Source organism: Lissotriton vulgaris, chromosome 6, assembly GCF_964263255.1.
Source record: "Lissotriton vulgaris chromosome 6, aLisVul1.2, whole genome shotgun sequence".
NCBI classification, from domain to species: Eukaryota; Metazoa; Chordata; class Amphibia; order Caudata; family Salamandridae; genus Lissotriton; species Lissotriton vulgaris.
Window position 1 is genome coordinate 1,872,081,090 of NC_141694.1, and position 23,992 is coordinate 1,872,105,081.

The window sequence follows — 23,992 nt, forward strand, 5'->3', positions numbered from 1 at the left end:
TAAAAATAGGCCTGGATTGTAGCCCAGCGTCATTATAAGGGTCTATGAGTAATTAAAGTATTATTTTCTTCTCAGTTTCTGCTGCACTACTAGGGAGGTTCTATTTGGGCTTCAGGGTGAGTAGCTTGTCCTGGTCTGAATGCAACCTCTGGCCCAGCACCCCATAGAATTATCCTGCCACAGATGACATCAGATTGATGCTGTCTGTATCCCTCCAACCTGGTCCTTGAAGCAGTTTTTGGGAGCCTTATGAAATGGATGTGGTGTCCAGTAGCTAAAAGTTATGTAGGGAACCTGCTCGAAGTGACAATCACTCTTGAGCTTCTTCGTAGCAGCTTGCTCCTAAGCAACACAGAGGTCTCACTGTTCTCCACTGACAGAGGTTGCTTACCAACTTTGTTAGCTACAAAGTTGTCACCATTACTCGCCCTACATTTTACAACCTTGGCAAGATTCCACAAATTCCCCCCTTCCACTTGGACTGCATTACCTTGATCCTTTCTATTTTGATGGGCTCACTAAATTTGTTCTTTCCCTTCCTGACAAGTACAGGAGACTTAATCTGAACCATGTCTCCAACTTCAAGCAGAACCTTTTTACCCCGTTTTTCCACACCAAACATTATGTTTCTCCTGTGCCTGGGTCATATTTACATTGACCAGAGACATCAATTTATTCACATCAGAGTCAGATTTAGGCTAAAGAACTTTGGACGGACAGTGGTATTGAGCTAGGTGAAACTGTGCCACTCAGGAAATTCGCACATATATTAGTTTCAATAGATCCTGAATTCTGGACGGTGCTGTAAGGTGAGGAAAACCACCAACCTCCCCTAAAATTGCGGCCGAGGCCACTGAATACACAGAGGAAATTCCTCAGCACACGTCTGTAGTGTATCTAAACATTTATCTGCACATTGTATGCATAAATATTCACACAACATTTTGAGTTTTTTGCTGTTCTTTCTTTATTCTTATGGTTTCTCTTCAGCGGCACTCAATAGTCTTGGTTGTGGGCTACATTGATGACGGAGCTGTCTTTACAAGCTCGTGGATTGACCTTTTGTGAATGAAGAACCGATTTTAATGCAGAAGACAGATATTTTACCTATTGTAGGTTGGAATTATCACCACATAAGAAAGGAATATACCAAAGTTTGTAGAGCCTTGGAAAAGTCACAGAACGATTTCCCAGTGTATGCGACGAAACACGTGTCGCTAAAGTGAAACTATAAGAATAAAGAAAGAAAAACAAGAAACTCAAAGTATGGTGTTAATATTTATGCATACAATGTTCAGATAAATGCTTAGATACACTACAGATGTGTGCTGAGGATTTCCTTTGTGTATTCAAATTTAGGCAAAAGCAGCGGTACATTCCTCACACCACACATATTTGACTCTTTTTTTAATGAATTCCTAAACAGGACACACCTTTGTAGCAAAGTCAGGGATGAATCTGGAGTGATACTCACACATGCCAATCAGCAACTTCACACCAGCCTTATCTGTGGGGGGTGGGGCATTAACAATGGCTTCTACCAATCCCAGTCTGGGTTTGATCCCTACCTGCAGGATCTTGTGACCTAAATAGGGATTCCTCTAACTGACCTGACCGGACCGTTGCCGTGGAACTGATCTGACCGCTGCTGCCCGTTTGAACACAGAGCCTCGCTTCTGCTTTCACCCGGCCTCCCCGTGTCCCAGGAGGGATTGACCGCCCTCCCGCTAAAACAACTTGCAGCACCCGCTTCGCGGCCGCTGCTGCGCGGTGAGTGGCGTGGGGTCGAGGCTGGGGGAGTAGTCGCACTGAAGAGCCTGTCCCAGGAGGAGGGAGCACCGAGGAAACTGCGAGGGAGCGCGCCGCAGGGACTCGTAAGACCAGGAGTCCCTGCGCTGCACAGGTGTGCACGGGCGCGCCCCCAGGAAGACACGCCCCCTGCTTGCAATACCATCTTATTTGGAACAGTCTACCGCTCAGCGGGACGCGAGCGGGACGCCGAGCGAAGCCCGGGCAAAGGGCGGGCCCTCTGTGGCCCTCAGGGGCCGGAAGAGGCCGGGCTGGGCCAGCCCCCTAAAAATTGCCACCCCAAACACCTTACAATCGGCCACCACTATTAGACACAGTACCCCCTGCAATGAGGAAAACTGCGAAGAAGACCAGGATGCCCACTCTAAGATCGAGCACAAAAGCTAAATCGGATAATCCACCATCCCTACCGACCCTAACCGCCATTGACAAAATGCTTAAGCAGACCATTGGGGCGGTTTCCGATGCTATAGCTAACACTGAGAGAAGATTGTCATTACCACCCGTAACCGTCATCCAAGACACTCAGGGATCACTCTTCAATTTGTCAGAAGCATCTGAGAACTCGGTAGAGGAGACTTATACCAGCCGGCCAATAACTCCACCATCTTTCGCCGACCTTCCTTGCGCCCAGGCGGTCGCTGAAGCCAGCAGGGACAGTCCTGGCGCACAATTAAGCAGTCAAACAACCATAAAGGACTTAGATGCACCTACGGAGGAGAAAACGTTGCATAGGGATGGCCGCAAACAAGGGAAGAAAAAAGGTCACGCAAAGTCCAGCAATCATAACCTGGTTACACCCATCACCCCGCTTACTCCGGGAATACCATGCTGGATAACCAACATGGTGGCGGATTTGAAATCTGACCTAGAGCATTCCATCACGGTACTGTTAAAGCCCCTTATAGCAAAAATAGACAGATTAACATCATTGGTCAACAATAAGGGGATAAACCCGAAATCTCATCCCGTGCAGGAACGAGATGTGACAAATTCCAAGGCACCGGGGACAACAAATCTATCGAAAGAGAAGGTCTCTTTAGTGCAAAATAGTGCCCCCAAACCCAACAATGTTAATAATACCAGTGTCTCGCAGAAAGGAGCCAAGGAAAAACAGAAGGCCGCTTCCACCCCACAAGCAGGTAAAAATAAAAATCAATCATTAATCGGTAACAATAAACCCTTACCTAGCTCTTCACTAACACTTGAAGAAAATAAGGCCCAAACCCAGAAGGCAGACCCCAAGACCGTCCGCACCCCCACCGTGGCAACCGAAAACGATAAGAAAACAGCCACACGTTTCCGGACAATTAATCTCCCCCCTGAGGCATTACCATTTGTGGTTGTCCTTACAGGAGTGCCCCCACTTAAGGAGGGCCAAAGGGAATCACAAATTGAACTAAAAAACAAATGCGCTCAGTGGCTGCAAATACATAGGCCCCTGCCCCCAAACATCTATGGGGAAATCCTTTCAGTGAGAAGGGGCGAGTGGATTGGCAAAGGCACTAAGACCATCGCAGGAGACATCATCACGGTGAATTTTAGAGACATGACAGCAGTCAACTTCATCTGCAACGCCCCCCCGAGTTATACCCGCTCACAAATCCACCCGGTCCACCTATCTTATTTCTATCCCCTGGCACCTCAAAGGCCCAGGCAGAATTTCATTCAGAACAGAACACCACACCCGGGTTTCCAATATGGCCCCCCTCAATGGCAAAGGCCAAATCCTGTATTCCCAGTATTTCCTACTTATGATTCTTCACTGACGCAGTACAACCATTGGAACAGGTTCAGTACACTTGAAGGGGTGGACTGACAGAGAATGGCTTGCTTCCCATCATTAAACCAAAGCAGGAACGAGCCAAGCCTTGCACCATTAGGGGACAAAGTGGGAGTAATCCACGGACTACCTGACTTCATGGACCCTGTGTACACCACAGAAGGTAGGAGTACACCACCAACCAGCACCCAGGGCACAGGGGAGGGGACACATTATGAGAACAGAATTGTTAACCCCCCCGGGCCGCAACTAAGCAGGGCCGTCGTACCCGCAAAGGACAAACAACCAAGTCCACCGAAAGGCGAAGGTAGAAGGACTCCCAAGGCAATAACTTATGATAACTTACTTATAGCTACCTGGAACATCGCAGGGCTAGCGACAAAGTTTACATCTCAGGACTGGCTCAGCTACATAAGGAAATTCCACATCCTATGCCTCCAAGAGACCTGGGCTACTGAACCGCACGAATATAGCATGGAGGGCTATAAAAGCTTTTTCGTTCCTGCAAAAAAGGCTACCTCAGGGAGAGCGAGTGGGGGGCTCGCGATTTATGTCCACCTAGACATTGATGGCACCTGGTCCAACACCAAATGGGTCACACGTCACCTTCAGGTACTAAGGTTTACTTCGTCAAGCCTAACCTTCCTGTTAATTAATTGGTATAATACACCGGCCATAACGGAGAAGGGAGTAGCTATAAAAGAACTTGAGATTTGCTTGAACTTTTTATCTAAGACACCAGAGCCCATGAATTTAATTTTAATGGGAGATTTTAATTGTCATCTCTGCGAAAACCTGTTACCTGCCAATAATGACTGGTCAAAATGCACAATCATGAAAGGCCCACACTTCACCCACTCACCGGAGGGCTGGGACCTAGAGAGACTAATGAAAAGGTACAACCTCGCCCACACCATGGATCTTGCCATCCTAAACGAGAGAGGAGAACTTACTCCAACATTCAAAGGCAGGGGCTGTCATTCTTATATTGACTTTGCACTAGTTTCGGCTCATTTAAAAAGACTTATTAGTACAAACTTCATAGAGGCCAGTAGCTTCAGCGATCACAACCCGGTGATCATCAAAATGGAAGGTTTTGTCTTTTCAGCGGTAAAGGGAAAGGTCACACTGGAAAGAGTGGTAGACCAGGGCAGAAGAATTAAATGGGCCAATATTGATGGGAGCTGTTTTTATAAAAAACTCTTATGTGAAGCATCAGCAGCGATCGACAAATGCCTCGACCCCTGCGTAACTGGAGGTGCGGTGGTGAAAGCATTTGAAGAAATCGCGCAGGTAGTAAATAACGCCCTTCGAACCAAGGGAGCGAATAATAACATGCCCACAAACCCCAGATGGTTCGATTCCAATTGCACAAAGGCGCTGAAAAACCTGAAGGACAGTCTACATGCCCAACCAAGGGACAAAATAAAGGTGGCAAGGAACAGAGCCGAATACAAAAAAGCCGTGAAGGCACGAAAACAGAGCATACAAAACCAGGCTTGGGTAGACCTAAGGGACGCCGCAGAAAGAAAGGACTCTACTGCCTTCTGGAAAGTGATCAATGCCCCATGTTTTCAGGACCAAGGAGCCCCAAAAATCCTGAATACCATCTTGCCGGAGCAATGGCAAAAACACTTCCACAGCTTATACAACCATTCAAATCATGCACCCCAAGAGGAGCTTTCCAAGGCCCATCAGCCCACTAAACCAAATTTCACCTTAAAGGAGGTCGAATTGGGAATAACCGGACTAAGCAAAAATAAGGCGCCGGGTCCGGACGGAATACCACCAGATTTATTCCTAAGCAAACCAGAGCTATGGGCTCCGCTACTCACGAGGGTGCTAAATGAGGCAGCGGAGGTAGGCCTCCCCCAGTCCTGGTCAACGGCGACCATAGTCCCTATCTACAAAAAAGGCAATCGGGACGACCCCCAATGCTACCGACCCATCTCACTCATTGATGTGACTGCCAAGGTGCTGGGTAGAGTCATCCTATCAAGATTGCAAGATTGGGAAGAGGAGCACCAAATCCTCTCCGAAACACAATATGGCTTCAGGAAAGGCAGATCTACCACCGACCAATGCCTAAATTTATATCTCCTGATCGCAAAATACACCATCCCCGGGAGGGGGACAATACATATGGGTTTCATGGACCTCTCTGCGGCTTTCGACCGCGTAAACAGGAAAAAGCTGTGGGCTCTGCTAATGGATCTAGGCGTGGACCACTCCCTAGTTGAGACCCTACAAAATCTACATCGCAACACCTCAGCAAGCGTGAGATACAGTCAGGAAGGAAAAAAGACCGACCCCTTTAGTTGCAACAGTGGAGTAAGACAGGGGTGTATCCTCGCCCCATTCCTTTTCTCCATTTATATCAACGCATTGGAGCAGGACCTTCTTAAACTTAAAGTTGACTCACCCCAAATCGGTCATCGAGCAGTACCTGTACTACTTTACGCCGATGACGCGGTTTTGCTCTCAAGAACACCCCTGGGGCTACAAAAATTAATCGATGGGTTTGTCAAATTCATGGACAAATTGGACCTGGCAACAAACCTGGAAAAATCCTTCATCATGACATCAGGGAAACCAACGAAAGGATCTTTTTCCTATAACATCGGGTCACACAAAATAGACCAGGTCAAGTCCTTTACATATCTGGGGGTATTATTTGACCACGACCTATCGTTTAAACCCCTGATTGAAAAACACTCGACCAAATTGGCGGCCGCAGTAGGAGCAATCATGGGGTATGGGCAGAGACTAGGGAAATGGTCCCCGGAACAAATCTTGACCTTATATAGATCCATTTGCTGTGCAAAAGTAAATTATGGAGCAGAAGTGTGGGGCTTTTTGGGAAAAAAAATCCAGCCACTCCAGACGGAAGAGAATAAATTTCTACGAAGAATACTGAAAGTCCCACAGAGTGTTTCGGCTCACATCATACATGAAGAGCTGGGAGAACCCTTCCTGGAGGATAAAATTAAAATCAAACCCCTTCTGGCTTGGGTGAAGGTATGGACCAACCCCGAGGCGGCCCTAACCAGACAAATTATCGAGGATTGCTTCAAAAGAGACAAGGGTCATGCAATCCCCTGGGTGAAATTTGTTAAAGATTCGTTAACAGAGATTGGCTGCTCTGAATACTTCTTAGCCCCCGACTCTTTAACCCCGGAGTGCAAAACCTCGGTCAAAAAACTTTTTTTAGCACAGCTGAAACTGACAAGGGCAGAAAAAGAGAGGCTCAAACCCACCAATCTCTCTTACAACAATCTCACACCGAAGCAAGGTATGGAACCTTATCTAAGGGTCATGTACAATGCGCAGGATCGCTACCTCATAACCCGATTCAGAATCAATATGTTACATCACATCCTTGCAGTACCATCTGGATTTACCCGCACAGTGGAGGAGAAGGGTACCTGCGGCTGCGATCATAGATCTCCGCAGGATACCCTTCATTTTGTCCTACTGTGCCCCTTTTACGCGATACCAAGACGTAAGTTCCTGGTGGGTATCCTGAAAGAGCAAAGATTTAAGCAAGCGAAACTGGCGTTGAGATTTTTAAAGGAAGCAGAGGACGCTTACACTTTATTCTGCACGATAAACTTCATTCGGATCGCAACAAGACTGAGGACTACCAGAGATATTGTCCCTTAAAATTGCATTGGACAGTTAAATTTCCTAAAACTATCCTGGCCCTTCCATCAAGTACATAAAATCTGAAACATTTATATTTTTTAGACTAAACATTTTTAATATTGCTTTTTAACTTGTGTATGTTGTATCTGTGCTTTTATGGTGTCTTTTTAAGAACCGAATAAAGTTTATAAATTGAATTGAATTGAATTGTGACCTAAATATTCAACCTGGTTGCACAGGAACTTACTTTTTATGTCTTTAGAAATACAAATTGTTTTTTAAAGATGCCCAATACTCTGTAGAGTATGTTATCATGGGAATTAGTATCTTTGGCAAAAAATTAGAACATCATCCGGAACCACCAAGGCACCTTCTTCGTCTCTGAGCAAACTGTGCATCATTCTATGAAATCCTGCAGCCCCAGAGGCCAAACCAAAAGGCATGCGATGGTATTGAACTGTGCCCAGAGGTGAGATAAGTGAAATAAGATGACATGATTCAGATGCAGCTCCACCTGATGATAGGCACTGGCCAAATAAAGTTTAGAAAAAACTTTAGCCCCTCTGTTGCAGGCAAAAAAATCATTGATCTTTGGCAATGGGTGACAGTCAACACAAATCTCCTTATTAATGGATCTAAAATCAACACAAACTCTTATACAATGGGTGAGAGTCGACCCAAATCTCCTCATTAAGGGATCTAAAATCCACACAAACTTGTAAATGCACACTCCTTTTGCGAGTCACTAGAAGAGGAGAAAGCCACAAGGAGGATTTAGTTAGTTCTATGATGCCCTTGTCATATAAACTCTTGAGTTCCTTTTCAAGGACTTCCCTCACACTGAAAGGCACACCCCTGAGTTTGAGTTTTATGGGACCTGCACTCTCCTTAATAATGAATGTGTGCATAAGACCACAAGTTTTGCCAAATACATTTCTGAACACCGAAGGATAACTCTCTTTCCAAGTTTCCCCATATCATGACAACCACCTACCAAAATCTGCTCTCAGATACCCAGCATTAATATCATACCAAAAAGTTCTTGGTGGAACCATCCCCAGGTAATTTAGGGCCAGATATAGGTAAATCAGATTTACTGATTCATAAATACCGAATTTTACCGAATCGGTATTTATGAATCGGTAAATGAGATATAGGTAAAAAATCGGTATTTTTTACCGAATCGGTAAAAATCGGTATCGGACTGTCGGTATTTACCGATTCGGAATTTACCGAATCGGTATTTACCGATTCGGTATTTACCGATTCGGTATTTCCCATTCATTCCTATGGGCCAAAAGGTAAATACCGAATCGGTAAATTCCGAATCGGAAAGCAAGCAAAAGTGAAACTTAAGAAAACAGCCAATCAGGTGCTACCACCCTCCCCCTCCCTACCAGGAAGTGGCTACCCAGGCAGCTGCAACTAATTAGAATGTTCTGGAGAGGCAGTCTGAGCTGAGCAGAGTCACAGAGCAGCAGGGAGAGTTTTTGGAAGTTTAACAACAGAAAAATGGCAAGCAGTAGTGAAAGCCAGAAGGCAGAAAGAAAGAGGAAAATAAAGTTCAGCAGCATGGAGCTGCAGGTACTTGTGGAGGAGGTAGTGAGGGTGCACAACAAACTTTTTGGCAGGCACTCCCTCACTGTTCCCGAGTCTGCCAAAAGAAAAATGTGGCTGGCCATTGCAGAAAAAGTGAATGCTGTGGGAGTCACAAACAGGAATACTGAGGATCTCAAAAAACGATTCTATGACCTCAGGAGCCTCACCAAGAAAAAAATGGCAGATATCCACAAGCAGGCAGGCTTAACCGGTGGAGGCAGGAACACAGCGCCCCCCCCTGACTGACCTGGAGGAGTTGGTGGCCTCAACCATTGAGGCAGACAGCGTCTGCGGACTGGGAGATGTGGACAGCTCAGCCAGAGCTGCAACAAAAAAAGGTAAGACGCATGCGCTGCACAACACCCCATACCAACCTGCTTCCCTATACCCTTTGTGGACAAGCAAACCCCAGTCCAGTACTGCTATCACTATACAGAAGCAAAGTATTATGGGAAATGTAGTCAGCAATCAGTTAATATATGCTGATTTATACCTAGGGGCCAAAGCAGGCAGTCGACCCACTGGCTCAGAAGGGACTGCACCAGCGAGGGAGGAGAGTGAGGAAGCAGGTCCAAGCCAAGTGGAAGCCTCGCAGGAGGAAGGTGACACCACTGGCATCTCCCATGAAGATGACAATGTACAGACCCCAGAGTTGCTGCACTCCCCACAGCTTTCCCAATCCTCTCCCTTAGTATTCTCACCAGAAAATTCACCATCACTGCTCCAGTCCACTCCTGCAAGCCCACCAGCCAGGAGGCGTGTCGTGGCCCCACTACCATTAATGGGGGCAGCAGAGGGTGAGGGTGAGGCTCAAGTCACCGGAGATGTGAGTACTGCAGCACTGCAGGCCACAAATGAGACAGTCACTGCTCGCAGAAGACAACGCAGACCCAGCAGTGCAGGTGGACGTGGTGAGGGCACTGTGTTCCATGGGCTGGAGGGGAGCATGGTGCGCATTCAAAGGATGCAGGGCAAATCCATCCAAGCCTGCCAACGCCAACTCCGAGCCCTGAATGTGCAAATAGGAGACGTGGGGAAGGGCATGAGAGACATTGTAGAGTCAAATGAAGAGGTTGCCAAAACTAATACGGACATGGCAGCAGGAATGCAGCAGATGAGCAACTCAATTACGCAGCTATGCTCCAAACTTGAAAGTCAGTCTCACACAAGGTGCAGGGATGCCCGTGCCCACAATACGGCCATCAATCGATTGGCCACTGCCACATCCCTGCTATGCAGGAGGGGCATAAATATGCAGGAGGCCTTGACACAAAATATAGCAGAGGTCACCAGGGGCATGGCCAGAATTGCGAGTGCACTAGAGGCACTGTTGATTTCCCAAACAGCACAGAATCCTGCCCTGGACGTGGCAGAGGCTGAGGACACTAGTAGCCGGAGCAGCATGACTAGCACTGTTGGGGAGCCATGGAGGAGTACCAGGCGCCAAGCTGAGGCTGCAGGGCACACTGAACCAAGCGACCAACACCCTAGTGGCTCTGGGAAGCGCGGGTGCAAGTGACATTACCGGTCATGGGTGAAGTAATCCGGGACATACAGTCCCCACGTGTATGATGTTTATTTTGTTGCACTGAAGTGCTTGAACGTAGTGGCAACATTAAAATACGTTGTTTCCATACACAACCTGTCTGTGTCTTATTACTCACTCAGAAATAGTTGCGTGTAATCTCCTCACGTCTGTATCTGCCATCACTTGGTGTTGACACTCCAGCAGGTTGTGTTTCAGGCACAGCAGTCTCGTCGTCATGATCCTCAAAGTCTGACAACTCCACCTCTGTGCCCTTCTTCACAGCAAGGTTGTGCAACATAGCACAGGCAGCAATGATTTTGCAGCAGGTCAGGGGGGTATACTGCCGGGCACCTCCACTCTTGTGCAGGCACCTGAACCTGCTCTTCCACGCTCCACAACATTTCTTGTGCTCTTGTGGGCCCTGTTATATCTTCTTTGGCTGGGTGTTGAGGGGTTGAGGTAGGGGGTGAGTATGAAGGAGTGTAGGGCATATGCACTGTCCCCTACAAGGAAATGGGAATACATTACTCACATGCATACATGTACTTCTTACTGCAATTGGTGTTAATGGGGTCGCACAATGTGTCTTACCTAGGAGGTATCCTTCGCCAAATTCCCCTGCTGTCATCCGTGCATAGATGCCGCTGTCTTGGAATATGTAGGAGTCATGGGTACTCCCAGGAAATTTGGCCACCAGGTCAGTGATGACGCACTTGCCATTGCAGATCACCTGCACATTGATGGTGTGGGTGGACTTACGATTCCGATATATGTATTCGGTGGCAGCAGGGCGACAAATGGGAATGTGGGTGCCATCAATGCAGCCAATTATATTGGGGAAATGCGCCATCTGGTAAAAGTCAATTTTAGTTTGGAGCAGTTCGCCATGGGTTGCAGGGAAAGATATATAATGGTCCATCCTCTGTAACATGGCGTCAAGGAATTTTTTGAAAAAGCGGGACAGGCTGCTCTGGGCCACCCCACCTACCGCAGCAACAACACTCTGGTAGCTCCCTGACGCAAGCAGGTGTAGGCTGCACAGCACCTCCACGTGGGGTGAAATGGCATGTGCCCTTGGGGTAGTGTGCTCCAACAGTGGTTGGAGGTCCCTGATGAGGTCCAAGATGGTGTCTGGCTCCAACCTGTACCTCTGGAGAATCTCTGCCTCTGTCAGCATGAACAAGGTGATCCTCTGCCTGTAGACCTGCTCCTGTCTCTGCCATTCCCTCTCTCCTTCCTCCTGTAGCCGTAGCCGTCTCGCAATGACATAGAATGCTGCCATTGTGCAAACAGTATTGCATTTTGGGTCCTTTTTTATAGTCTGCACCTGGTTACCACCTGATTTCAATCCATGGTAAATACCGACTCTTAAATACCGAATTTCAGGCAAATTCGGTATTTAAGAGCTTACCTACATCTCGATTTTCATTTTTGCCACTTCTTATTCACTGATTCGGTATTTTATCGATTCAGTATATTTACCGATTCGGTAATTTTACCGAATCGCAAACCGTTGCGATTCGGTAAATTTACCGATTCGGTAAATATACCGATTGGGAAAGTTTACTGATTTGGTAAATTTACCGATTCAGTATATTTACCGAATCGGACGATTTTCTGTCCCCTACATCTCAAATACCAAATACCGGTCGGTAACGGACGAAAATACCGTTTTTCGGCCGTTACCGACCGGTATTTGGTTACCTACATCTGGCCCTTAGACTCTTAAGCTCCACATAAATCTTGCCTTTGCATCTTCCCTCCCTTGAACACCATCTCTTCCTGTATGAAGCCCAATAGTTCAATCCTGCAGCCTTCATATGAGACTGGAAAACGATCAGGTGGCAACAATGGTCTATCACCCCATATTTCCCCAAATGATCACTGTGTTATCATAGTGATTCAGGAACCAAAGTCCACCAACAGCTTAAGAACCTTACCTCCCACACTCAATTCTGCTATTGGATCAACACAAGTCATTGGTTACCCTCTATAGGTCGTTATTCGAGGCCTCACTACCTTGAGTACACATCTGTTCATCTCCCACTGCAGATATCACCTCAGTGTCCAATACCTCCTTCTCCAAATTCAGCACATGTGCTGCAGGTTTTTTTGTAAAGATGTTTTTAACATACATTAGCAAAATGTCCCATTCTTTTGCAATAGTTACACGTCGCACTACTTACAAGACATCTTCCCCCTACCATGAGGAACGTAACCACACCAGAAACACGTTAGCATTGTAAGAATTTGAAATTTCACTCTTAGTGGGTTTGGAGCTTTTAGCACCAGTGTTGCATCCTTACTTCTGTCTAAGTTTACCACATCTGACCACACTAATATTTGCAGGTGGTTTGCCAGCAAGATCCTTTAACCCCTTCCCTGCTCATGACGAGCTCAGCTCGTCATGAGGCACGGTTGAGCTGTGCTTATGACGAGCTGAGCTCGTCATGTATAATGGAAAACTCATTGGGTGCCGCACAGGAGAAAAATCTCCATAGCAGCCAAGGTGTTAAGGAGACCTGAGAGACCTCTATACTCTTGGTTACTTTGATGGTCTCCTCAATGTAGGGTTGCCCATACTCAATAATTTCTGCCTAATTTGTTTCTCTTTATAATGACAGACAAATTGGTCTCTGATCAACTGATTGGTGAAACGTTTGAATTTACAATCAACGGCCAACCTGCTTAATATGAGTCAACATCTTTGAAGAATGTATGTCTTAACCAGGCGGTTTGTCAAATCTGTTTTTGAGTTTAAGAACTGTTACCCATTACATATCAGCATCTTCAGCATCCGATTGAGGTAAATCTGGTAAATGTTTGATTATAGACCCCCCTCAAATCCCAATGTTTGAAGAAGCAAACATGTCTTCCTCTCTGCAGCAAATCGTAGAGCTCCAATTGCCCCCAGATAAGTCTCAAATGCATCAGACCAGATTTCCCACCTGACAAGTGACTCACATGGGGTGTCTAAAAGAGCAGGTGGAGCGTTAAACGCTTGCATGGTACACATTTTGTTATTAACAAGGGTGTAAAAATATACAATATATGGTTACTATACCGAATATGGATTTAAACACTCCTAACAATATAATATGTAAAATACACAGTGTTTGTTCTTGCGAAACATGAACTAAATGAACACAAGTGAATAAAATGATGAGCACCCCTGAAGTGTCCTACCAGAGGAAAATACAAAAGAAGGTTCCACAAGACTAGTACAAAAATAATGCAGCACAGAGAGTACCAGGTCAAATAGAAAAAGTATTTTCAAAAACTAGAGTAAGGAGTCATGCACTGTCAGCAGGGAAATAAAGAAAACAGAACTGGGATGAGCCACTCCACTTAATTAAAACAGCATGCATCATCAAAGCAGATGACATGGTGTACACATCAGCATGGTGTATTTATTAGACGTGAAGTGATCCAGAGCGCGTTCCAAAAGGAGAGCTTTAAAGGAAATTAAAGCAGGAGATGGTGTGCTATTTAACCTTAATAGAGGCACATGCGCATTCACTGAAGTCCAGTGAAATCTTGCTCCATCGTACGAAGACTAAACCAAATGATTGTGTTTTCAGAGTTTGAGCTTGAACGACAATTACCTGCTTCCAGGATGGCCCCACCACATTGGTTACATCAGCAGCGTCGGTCCTGACCCCTACTCCTAAAATGGCAGTGACTAAACGCTGGACTGCACACATAAGCTGGTAAACTCCTCAAAATGGCTGCTTGCAGGTAGACGTCATTAACATTAGGTTTACGCGTACTTCCAAGATGGCGGTGAAATCAACTACGCGGTTAAGGTTAAGACCTGGCAGGAAGCTTTTGTTGGCCCTATATACAAAAATGAGATAAGAGTCAGCCTCACTGCTATCGCCCAATATCCCTCCTAGATAGCATGGTTAAGATCCTAGGAAGTATACTAATGGCCAAATTGGAAAGCTGTTCCACAGAGTTACATGGGCTCTCAGACCTACAGGTTGGAGTCCTTCCAGGGCGAGGGATCCTTGAACAATCTTTAAATCTCTCCCTGTTAGTCCAAAAGTATGCTAAGGCCAACAAAAGGATGTGCCCATCTTGCATTCATAAAACTAACATGTGCCTTTGACATGGCCCGCCCAAAGTAGTGGTCCATAATGCTCCAATTAGGCATTGACAGTGCAATATTCTCCCTACTCAGTAGGCTACAGGAACATGCTAAAGCCAGCGTACGGTACAGTAGGAACAGAGATTTATCTGAAGACTTTCCATCAATCACCAGGGTTAGACAGGGCTATGTCCTGGCAACTTTTCTCGTTCTAATTTGTTTTAATTCTCTGGGTGAGCACCAGATAATGGCTGGGAAGGACCTGCCAAAGATCAAAGAAAGAGAAATTCCTGTGCTGCTTTATGCCGACGATGCCGTTTCTATTACACAAACTGCGAATGGTGACCAGATTTTACTAGACACTTTTAGTAGTTTTATAAGTAGTTTAGGACTAAAAATAAACCAAACCAAGTCCTTTGAAATGAAATCCAGTCCCAAACTGGCCAAGACTTAAAAAATGTTACTTGGTGGGGAAGTCATTTTGAAAAACTCTGCATTTTATTTATTTGGGAATTCTGATCAACGTAGATTTTACCTGGAAATTCCTCTTTGACGTAAGAGCAATGCAATACCAAAGAGCAGTAGACAGAGTTTTTAGATTTTCCTAAAGACTGAGACATAAAACACCTAGAGAAATGCTTTGTATTTTTTAAAATAAATACGTGTCTATCTGAACCTGGACAACTGCTTGAATATTCCATGGCTGAAGAATATTAAAAAGAGTTTCGAAGGTCTTGTTACCCCAACATTTTAACTTAACCCAGACAGTTTCTTGACCATTCCCCTAACTCAATCGAAAACACTCTTTAATCAAAAAGTAGAAAGATCCTGGGTGGGGATTAGAGTAGGAGGGTTTAGAAACACCCTTAGGGTTTCCCTACACGCTCCTCACTTTACTTATAGGTCTTTGCAAATGAGAGGGACAAATTCCTCTGACACGATTTCAACTCTGAACTATACGCTTTCAGCTAGCTTTCCCAGTAAAAGGCACATGGCTTTTGACTCTCCCCTGCTCTCACTGTAAATTTCTAGAAGAACAAAGCACTTTGCACTTTGCTTTTTGCCCTTTTACACTTCGACCTATCCTGCGGGCACTAAAACCAGATCTCCTGCAGCGGCCTTTGCTTGTTTGCACTGTTCGGGAAATAAAACCATGATACAAGCTGTTTTAAAGTGCCATAAAGATATAGAGCCAGATGTATGACAATTCTTGCATGCGCAAATGGGTTTGCGAACCCGTTTGCGCATGCAAAAACAGCATGGGTAACATACAAACCCTATTTTGTGAGTCGCTATTAGAAAGGAGCGTTCCTTTCCTAATAGCGAGAGCACCCCTATGTAAGAATGTTTTGTGTCTGCATTTGCAGGAGCAAAACACTCACAAATTACCAACTTCTTCAAGAGGGTGGTAATGGGGTCGCAAAAGGGAAGGGGTCCCTAGGAGACCTCGTCCCCTTTGCAAACACAGGAGAAAATATTTATTAAGGGCAGCCAGTGGTCCCAGGCACTAAGGTGCAAGAGTGCCTGCGTTGGCTCTTGGCTGCTAAGTTTAGCACTAGCGCAGGGGGGAACTCAGGGCTGCACTATATTGTTGCAAATATGGTGCATCCCTGCATTTCTGAAGTGGCGGAGTGCAGCGTTAAGCAAGGAAGGCTGACACTGCACTTCGCCACTTCTTTGTAAATATGCCCCTAGTGAGTTTGCATGAGAGAAAGAAAAGAGAGAGCGCACAGTAGACTTAACCGGCTCACTGATACAACATTAACCCCTATAACATCAAACTACAAAAATATTGAGTCAACAATATCATATACAAAAATATTAACACCCAATACACAAAACAGAAATAACACAAACATCGCTAAAAAAAATTTTTTAAAGCAACAAACATAAAGAACACAAAAATATCGATAACATTAAAATAAAACATAACTCAACAAAAAGATCGATCAAATACATATAATCTATACTAAAAATAGCATTTAAACATTGAAAAAATAAACTATTTTCATGAACATAATGAAATAACATATTCCAAACAATATAAACAAACACTTTCAAAAATCGAAATAATAAAACTAAATAAAACAAATACACTGAAATTCCAAAAACAAATAAATAAACAAACAATACAACATAAACAATCACAACTACCAAAAACAAACAAGCAAAAATATATATCATATATAAAGAATATATAACATTTATCTACATATACATTTTAATAACAATAATAAACAAAATAAGAACAAACATTAAATAAACATAATAAATATAAAACAAATGAAATGGTAACTGCCAAAAAATTCAAAAAATCTATCTTGGGCAATACATTTAAACTACACCAACACATACCTGTAGAAAACTCTAAATAATTAAATAAACACTATAAAAGCAATCAATTAATTAACACAAAATTTAGCATATAATTGACAAACAAGGAGGAAGCACAAACCTTTGCAAGACAGAAAACAGAAAACAGAACGAAAAAGAACTACACAATCAACTATTCATAAAAACTCTCATTAAAGGTAAGAATAAAAGTAGCATAAACATTTTTGTAAACTAAAACTAAACCATGCTTTCCAGATTAAACTTCACTAAAACACCACCTAGAAAATTCAAAACAAAGATATACATCCAAAACAACAATAAAATCAACATTAAAAAAATATATACCAAAGTAAATGTATGACTTAACCAACAAATAAAGTAAACAAATTAAAACAAATAAATGTAATCAAAAAGCAAAACATACCCAACGAATACTTTTCTTTTAACTGCGTCTACAGAAATCAACAAAACAACAACATCAATGAAAATAAAAGTCATCAACTAAAATAGTAAGTATATTTTTTTGACTAAATAAAAATAGAGAGTAAATAATAGAAATAAACTAACTAAAACTATGTTTTCCTTTATGTTTCAAAGATAACACTTCGCCTTAACTCCACATTAAAAACTCAAAACAATGATTAACTTTGAAAACAAGGACAAAATCAACATTAAAAAAATATATAAAAATAAGTAAGAAGGTGCTCAAGGAGGGGGCTCGTTCCAGGTCTTGGCCGCGATGTGAGAGAAGGATCTTTCACCTGCTCTGTGAATGCGTTGGGCTTCGGCCAGTGTGAGGTTGGAAGATCAGAGGTTTCTTTTGGGTACGTGGAAGTTGATTCTGTCATTGAGGTATTTGGGTCCAGTGTTGTGTAGGCAATTGTAGGCATGTGTAAGGATTTTGAAGGTGACTCTTTTCTCCACAGGGAGCCAGTGGAGCCTTCATAGGTGTTGGTGGATGTGTTCTTGCCCGGGGATGCCAAGGGCGAGTCTGGCGGTGGTGTTCTGTATCATAAAGAGATTGCGGAGTAGGGACTTGTTTATGCTGGCATAGAGTGCGTTCCCATAGTCCAGTCTGCTGGTGAGGAGTGCGTGGGTGATTGTCTTCCTTGACTCAGGGGGATCCACTTGAAAGTCTTGCAGAGGATGCGGCTGGTGTTGAAGCAGCTGAAGGTGACTGCGTTGACCTGTCAGTTCATGGTGAGGGATGAGTCGAGTATGATGCTGAGGTTTTTGGTGTGGTCCGAGGGGGTCGGTGGGCTTCCTAGGGCGGTCGGACACAGGTGTTGTCCCATGCTGAAGGGGTGGTTCCGAGGACTTCTGTCTCCTCGGCATTGAGCTTAAGGCCGCTGTTAGTCATCCAGACTGCGACGTCCTGCATTCCTTTATGAAAGTTGAATTTGGCGGTGGTGGGGTCTTTTGTGAGGGAGAGGAAGAGCTGGGTGAGGCGTAGGATACAATGACGAGGCCGTGTTGTCAGACAATGGCGGCGATGGCGGCTATGTTGTTGTTGAAGAGTGTCGAGCTCAGTAATGACCCCTGTGGGACTCTGCAGGGGATTTTTGTGGGGTCGGAGAGGAAGGGTGGCAGTCTGATTCTTTGACTTCTACAGGTGAAGAATGATGGGATACAGTCTAGGGCTGTTCCTTGTATGCTGGCGTCGTGCAGTCTGGCGATGAGTGTGCGGTGGGAGACTGTGTCCAAAGCTGCTGATAGGTCGAGTAGGATAAGGGCTGTGGTGCGGCCTTGGTCCAGGATGGTGTGGATATCATCTGTGGCGGCGAGTAGGGCTGTCTCTGTCCTGTGGTTGCTTTGGAAACCAGATTGAGATGGGTCGAGAACGGTGTTGTCGTCGGTGAATCGTGTCAGTTTCCTGTTGACTGTTTTTTCTGTGACTTTGGCCGCGAAAGGGAGGAGCAAGAAGGGCCGGTAGTCGTTGAGGTCGGTGGGGTCAGCTGTGGGCTTCTTGAGCAGGGGCCTAACAAATAGTTTTTTCTTCATAGCTTCTATAAACTTCAAGAAAACAACAACATCAATGAAATAAACTTCACCAACTAAAAATAGGCGGTATTTTTTAATCAACAAAATAAAAATAGCAACCAAATAAACTAAATATTCAAATTACCTGTAACACTTTAATAAGGATAAAATCATCCTTTTAAACCAATAGAAAAAAAGAAACCAATGAATCAACCACGACCATCGATAAAATATCCAACAAGAAAATTAAAGGAGGACAAATGTAAGTTTATTTTCAAATATAATCATTATACAAATATGTTTACATTTCAAGACCTTATAATTAATACATATGTATATATATATACATATATTTACAGATAGACAATGAAAATGGCAGAAGAAACAAAATTCATCACATCACAAAAGGGAAAACTACTTCTCTGCTACATGGGCTATACTTATACGCAAGAAAATATAACAGGAAACAAAACCCATTAGAAATGTAGTAAATACTACTTAAATTCTTGCTAAGGGAGAGCCACACCAGTAGAAACAAATGTAGTTAATGTCAGGGAAAACAACCATCCTCCAATGTGACAGAAATCGAAGTCACAGATGCTCTAGAAACCATTAGAGAAGCAAGCACCAGCCACCAACAGACCAGTACCTAAATACTAAAAAACTTATTAACTAGGGTTCCTAAAGATGTCACTATAAAAAGATATCCAGAACTAAAAGAGCAACTGCTCAAACACCGCCCACCCCTAAACTTTTACAGAAATACAAATCTTACCAAAATACACTGTCACCCACTAAGATGAGAAATTCATTCTTCATAACAAAAACAGTCATGAAAAACAAATTATTATCTTTGCCACCAATGACAATATACAAAAATGTAAAATCTGCGAATTGTGGATGATAGATGGTACATTCAAAGTTTGCCCCAAGCATTTTTACCAACTATATACTATTCATGGCGAATATGAAGATACTAACATCCCCTTCATATACGTACCACTCCCCAGTAAACAAAATACCACCTAAATAGAGCTCCTTACAATAATAAAACAACACACTGACAACCACTTCCCACAAAAAATAATCATTGACTTTAAACAAGCAATGATTCAGTCAATTTTAAAAATATACCCACACTGCAATACGAGGTGGACACCTAGAAAAATCTACTCTTAGTATAGATTAGGCCACCAATAGCAACTTTGCCTGTCAAATCAGAAAATAAATAGCCCTGGTCTATGTACCAACAATTGAAGTAGCCAACGACTATAACAACCTTCTTTAAATCCCTTTCGACGCTGGTTCTAAAATAAGGCAGATTAAGACGATACAGACGTACGCCTTATAAATTTGGAAATTGTCTTGGAGATTCATTGTGCAACACTTCCGTCCTGAAGAAGGTCTTGAGGATCTTATAGACCGTTAGAGAGACCGAAACGTCGACACTATTGCACCTTTTTGTTTGTATTTATGCACTTTGAGGCATAGCGAAAGCAATGTAAATAGATTTGTTTAAGTTTGTTGTCAGGTGGATTTTTTACCCATATGTATTAAAATCAAAAGGTGTTATGTTACTACTGCAAAATATGTAGACAAATTCAGTAGTACTTTGGTTGCCGTACATGATGAATTGAATATACCCTTCTAAAATTGGATTAAAACAAATCTTTATACAATATTGTTTTTTGAGATTTTCCCTGAATGTGATAAATTGGGTTCACATATGTGACATGTTCGGAATTATGAAATATTAACTAAATGATTCCTTTAGGGACATTTGTATTCTGTTATTGATTATACCCAGTCCCGAGGGGATTATTGGGTCGCTTTGCCTTGCATCAGTGCACCCATCTCCATAGAAATGATTGCATCTATAATGGTCGCGGAGGTCACGTCCCTGCAGCGGTGATACAGTGGGAAAACCTGCCCGCAATGTAGTAGGAATCCAGGACATTGTCTCAGACAAGCAAGAAAAACATCCACACCACATGTATCAAAAAGAAGCACCACTCAGCACTACATATCTTCAGCAAGAAGTCATGTGCAGGGATACTGTCGATATTGACATCTTATTAGGATCATCACCAATTGTATAGTAACATGAGTGTTGTGTGAGACCAGGGTCCATCCAAAATGAAAATAGTCACCATTGCGCACAAATAAGGGTCATTACAAATAGAATGTGGTACAGAGGAGGAAGGGCAGACCAAGCAGGGTGTGTATGTGTATTTCACAGTAGTCCAACAAGGTGTTGGAATGTGTCAGTGAGCCCAGGTAGATGACACATCATATTAGACACCACTGCCACACAATCACAGATCACCAAGCAGGCCCATCACATACAATGGCAAACCATATCACACAATGATAGGCCATACCATGCAACACAGTAAGACATTCCTGACTCAAACAGCAAACTCAAAGTAAGCACCACTGTGCATTTGACTCACAAGTGTACTGCTGCATTAAATGACACCATGTGAGTATGTCTAATACATCAAAAACACTGCCTACACTGCCAACTCACAGAACACCTATCACCATTAACTCCACCTCAACAAAGGGAGCACTAACTACAAAGTAGTGAATGAATGCCACAGTGTCAGGAAGAGTCCATCTTGACAGCAGGAAACTCTGACCCGAGACTCATGACAATCCTCCTCCTCCTCACACCTGCCTTCCACTCATATGAATCAAAGTGAATAATTGAAGAAATTAAGAGTCACTCTGCAGATTAATAACTTTGGACCTGTTCAAACTGCATGTCAAGTCCTTCAGACAGCTCACCCACTTAAACTCAGCCTCATACATATAACATAAGTCAGCAGCAATGTATGATAATAACTAAACTAGTGCACAGTGCAGAGTGCAGGAAAAACATGGAGAAATTTCAGACACCATTTTTAGATGACATGCAAGAGGTACCACATATCACACTACACCTAGGCCATCAAATCATACATGGGTGGCACAGTGATTGAAATTGAACTAAAGTAGCATATATTCAATATCCCTGTGATACAGCAATGCAAGCAATGCATTGGCCTGGGATAATAGGAACTGTCATAAGCCAAAAAGTCGCTAGCCCCTCATCTGTGTCAACTAACTTGACGTGTATACTACCAGCACACCACTCATGGCTCATTGTGACACTCCATAGCTGTCAAACCCATGTATGACCATCACACATACCCCTCACCTACCCATCTCCCACCTTCACTACTCAACCCCTGTAAGAAGCACAGATAAAGGCGAAAATAAGGTCCTGTGACTTTCCTGATAACCAATGCCACACCCTGGTGTGTATCTACAAATGTCAGAATCCCACTCAGGGATGTCTGAATAAATGTTGATTCCAAACCAATTGCCAAACACATGTATCAAAAGAAGTCACATCAAAAGAAGTCCAAAAAGCTCAGCATGTGCAGCTAGAGAGTGGATAGGCAATGTTATCCTAGACAGCACTGGCATAGAAAACATTTCTACCCTGGCCAACTGCATAGACACAATCATACAAACCAATCAAAATATACATGATCAACCCGCATATCGGAGGTGGAGGACTGTGTCACAACCTTGAAGAAGAAAGTAGCGGCCATGGAAAAGATCCAGAAAGGTTTGGCGATACGGGCTGAAGACGCCAAAGGGCGTTCATTGGGCAACAACCTTCGCTTTGTGGGATTCCCGGAGGGATGCGAGGGAGACAGCGTGGAGCGCTTGTTGACATGGTGGCTAGAGGGTTAACTCCCCCCGGACGTACTCTCCTGCTGCTTCGTGCTTATGCAGAAGCCCCCTCAAGGGGATCACCCGCGGTCGATCATCGCAAAATTTCTGAACTACATGGACCGGGACACTATCCTGAAACAGGCCAGGGCTAAGGAACCCCTCACTTGTGATAATGCACATATCCTCATATTCCCGGACTACATGCGACTGGTGCAGCAGCAGCGGCAATCCTTTCTGGTGGCAAAGGCTCGCCTCTTTGACCTCAAGCTCCCTTACGCATTGCTTTATCCGGCCTGCCTGAGAGTTGTATACCGGTCTCGTACACATTTCTTCGACTCCTCAGAGGAAGTCTTCAAATGGACTGATGAGACTGTGCGGGTGCAAGTTCACACGCCACCGGGCAGGGAATCGGACTCGTCCTCGAACGAGGTGACCCAGAGGGGCCCTCGAGGCCAGTTGAGAGGCAACAGGAGATCGAGGTCCAGGCGTCGTTCTCTGTCCAGCTCCGCCCTTCTGTGGGGGGATCAACCCCAGAGAGACAGGCTTTGACGGACTGATAAGTGGGTCTGGCAGGTGCGGGGATGCTTGGGATAGCGATCAGATGACCAAATAGGCATATTTATGGGACAGGATCCCGGCCACATGTGGTGGGTGGGGACCGGTAAGGCCCGAGGGCTATGGATGGTCAGTTGGAGATCCATTGGAAGGTATGGTTCCTGTCTCCCGGTTGGGGATTTGGCGCCTATCCGACCACAACAGATACTTCCGTGTTTGAGAGGTATGGGGTAGGGGGGTTCTTGGGGGATGGAGGTTTGTTCTGGTTGTTTGATTGTGCGTCCATACTGGTTGCTTGTAGCTCACTATACATACTGGGTACCGCATTCACTGGCCACGATGGTACGATTCACCTGCTCTGTCGGGCACGCAGAAGGAAATGCAGATAACCCCTGGTTCCATGCGCATAGTTAGTTGGAATGTCCGTGGGGCTCTAGACAAGGTGAAACGGGGGGCCATACTTCATTATGCCAAACTGGCGTGGGCCGATGTGCTCCTGCTACAGGAGACACACTTGATGGGTACCAAAGCCTTGTGCCTGCAGAGGTACAGGTATCAGCACATTTTCCACTCAGGCTTCATGCGGGGGTCGAGAGGCGTGGCGATACTAATGTATCGTAGGGTCCCATATACGCATGAGAAACTTTGGTCGGACATGCAGGGATGGTACATCTTTATACAGGGCAGGATTGGGGGGACGTCTTAACACTGGGCATAGTGTATGCTCCACCGCCATCACAATGGTGCTTAGTGGAACGCCTTCTTAGGGGAGACATGCCAGACACGCTCTCAGTCGTGGGTGGAGATTGGATTGATGTGATGGAGCTGGGTCGGGATAGATGGAGGAGCAGGGAAACGGCTGGGGTGGGTGGCTCCCCTACCAAACTGCACTCTCTGGTGACGGGACGGGACTGGGCAGATGTCTGGAGACACTTACATG